We start from the raw sequence: 3201 nt of genomic DNA on the forward strand, positions 1-3201 counted from the left end.
TAAGCCAACTCCCCTTGTGCCCAAGGTTATTCGTGCTCCTCCTGCCATGATTTCTCTGAAAGATGCTCAAGCCGTGGTTGAAAACGGTGGTCGTACTGGTTGGGGTCAACTGATCAACGTACCATACCAGTCTGACAAGTCTGGCCTGGGATTCAACTCTGAAAGGATGGTCAAAGATCAGGTTAATGCTGTAGAAGATGCTGATAGCGATTGCGACCTGGACAGCTGGATTTTCCCAACAATTGGTGACGGACTCAATAATTGGAAGGCTGAAGACACTATCCCGATTTCCTTTAGTCAGGAGTAATTGTTATTGTCTATTTTAGTATTGCAAATTTTTTAGTTTTTACAATTGAACTTCTTAAAGCATTGTGTCTATGCCCGGGGCACAATAGCTAATTTGTTAAGGGTTTTGTCATTTTCATCAGCATATTCACATTCAATAAATCAATGGACTTTTTGCATTCAAATATTGCGCTCTTTATCTTTCCTGTCATCTTCAAAAAAAGCTATGTTTTCTTACACACACTCACGTAACGAATTGCAGATCCATACCCACTCTGGATCCTGTTGATAATAGTTCTACTACTGTTCATTATGACTTTGAAAGTCCGATCTACCAAGCCGAGGATGGAAGTGAGGAAGATTGTGAAGTACCTGGAGAACTTGCCAGACTGGTACTGCAAGAAGAGAAGACTATACAGCCGCATGAAGAGTCAATCGAAATTGTAAACCTGGGTACTGAAGTGGACAAGAAAGAAGTCAAAATAGGAGCAGGCTTGGAAAACAGTATTAAAGAAAGATTGATTCAGATGTTACATGACTATGTAGAGATTTTTGCTTGGTCTTATGAAGACATGCCAGGATTGGATACTGACATAGTAGTGCATCGTTTGCCAACGCAGGAAGATTGTCGTCCTGTTAAGCAAAAGGTTCGCCGCATGCGTCCTGAAATGTCTGAGAAAATCAAAGCCGAGGTTATGAAACAATTTGATGCAGGTTTTCTGGCTGTTACTTCTTATCCTCAATGGGTTGCTAATGTGGTACCGGTACCGAAGAAGGATGGTAAGGTGCGAATGTGCGTCGATTACAGAGATTTGAATAAAGCGAGTCCCAAAGATGACTTTCCACTCCCGCACATTGATGTTTTGGTAGACAATACCGTTCAACACAAAGTATTCTCCTTCATGGATGGATTCTCGGGTTATAACCAGATTAAGATGGCACCTGAAGATATGGAGAAAACTACGTTTGTGACGCAATGGGGCACTTTCTGTTACAAAGTAATGCCATTCGGTTTAAAGAACGCCGGGGCAACGTACTAGCGTGCTATGATGGTTTTGTTCCATGATATGATTCATCATGAAATAGAAGTAAATGTGGATGACATGATAGCCAGATCTCATACTGAAGAAGAACATCTCGATCATTTGTACAAATTGTTTGAGAGGTTGAAGAAATACAAGCTGAGATTGAACCCGAACAAATGCACCTTTGGAGTAAGATCCGGTAAACTCTTGGGATTTATTGTCAGTGGTAAAGGAATTGAGGTTGACCCGGCTAAGGTGAGAGCTATCCAAGAAATGCCAGTGCCCCGTACAGATAAGGAAGTCAGAGGTTTCTTGGGACGTTTGAATTACATCGCCCGGTTTATCTCCCATTTAACTGCTACCTGCAAACCCATCTTCAAACTACTGAGGAAGAATCAAGAGATGATATGGAATGATGAATGTCAAGAAGCTTTTGACAAAATAAAGAAGTATCTCCAAGAACCTCCGATCCTAATGCCACCAGTTGAAGGAAGACCTCTAATCATGTATTTGACCGTGTTAGAAAATTCAATGGGGTGTGTGTTGGGGCAACATGACGAGTCTGGTCGAAAAGAGCATGCCATATACTACCTTAGCAAAAAGTTTACCGACTGTGAAACAAGTTACTCACTGCTCGAGAGAACTTGCTGTGCTTTGGCCTGGGCTGCTCGCCGACTAAGATAGTATATGTTGAATCATACCACTTTGTTGATTTCTAAGATGGATCCCATCAAATACATATTTGAGAAACCTGCCCTCTCCGGAAGAATAGCGAGATGGCAGATGATTTTAACAGAGTATGATATCCAGTATACTACCCAGAAAGCAATCAAAGGAAGCGTGCTAGCTGATCATTTGGCTCATCAAGCAGTGGATGATTACCAATCTATGAATTTTGAGTTCCCAGATGAGGATGTCATGCTTGTTACTGATTACGAAAAACCTGGACCAGATGAAGGACCCGAACTAGGATCCCGATGGACTATGGTTTTCGATGGATCTTCTAATGCGTTGGGTAATGGTGTTGGTGTTGTAATTATTTCTCCCAAGGGTTGCCATACGCCTTTCACTGCTAGACTATGTTTCGATTGTACCAACAATATGGCCGAGTATGAAGCATGTATTTTGGGACTCAGAGCTGCTATAGACCTGAGAATCAAGTTTTTGAGTGTGTACGGAGACTCAGCATTAGTAATCAGTCAGATCAAAGGAGAATGGGACACTAAACATCCGAATCTCATCCCTTATCGAGAGCGGGTGTTGACATTAACCCAATACTTTGAAGAGATTACATTCAAACATATTCCACGAGAGGAGAATCAGTTGGCAGACGCCTTGGCCACCATGTCATCTATGTTCAGAGTCAGATGGGACAATGAAGCTCCCAGGATCACCATTGAACGACTAGATGAACCAGCATATTGTTATGAACTTAACGCTGCCGAAGTAGAAGAGAAACCTTGGTTCCACGAAGTAAAAAGATATTTAGAAGCTCAGGAATACCCTGAAGGGGCGTCCATCAATGACAGAAAATTCCTGAGGAAGTTCTCCGCTAAATTCTTTTTGAGTAATGGAATATTATACAAACGTAATCATGATTCGACTTTGCTTCGTTGTGTGGATAAAAAGGAAGCAGAAAAGATTATGGAAGACATGCATGACGGTATTTTTGGGACTCACTCTAGTGGACATACAATGGCCAAGAAGATTCTGAGATCAGAGTATTATTGGTCTACCATGGAAGCTGATTGCCACCATCACTCCAGAACTTGTCACAAGTGCCAGATCTATGCGGACAAAGTACATGTGCCTCCTGCTCCCTTAAACGTGTTGACAGCCCCTTGGCCTTTTGCAATGTGGGGCATTGATATGATTGGAGAGATTAAACCTA

This window comes from Lathyrus oleraceus, chromosome 7, assembly GCF_024323335.1.
Source record: "Lathyrus oleraceus cultivar Zhongwan6 chromosome 7, CAAS_Psat_ZW6_1.0, whole genome shotgun sequence".
NCBI classification, from domain to species: domain Eukaryota; kingdom Viridiplantae; phylum Streptophyta; class Magnoliopsida; order Fabales; family Fabaceae; genus Lathyrus; species Lathyrus oleraceus.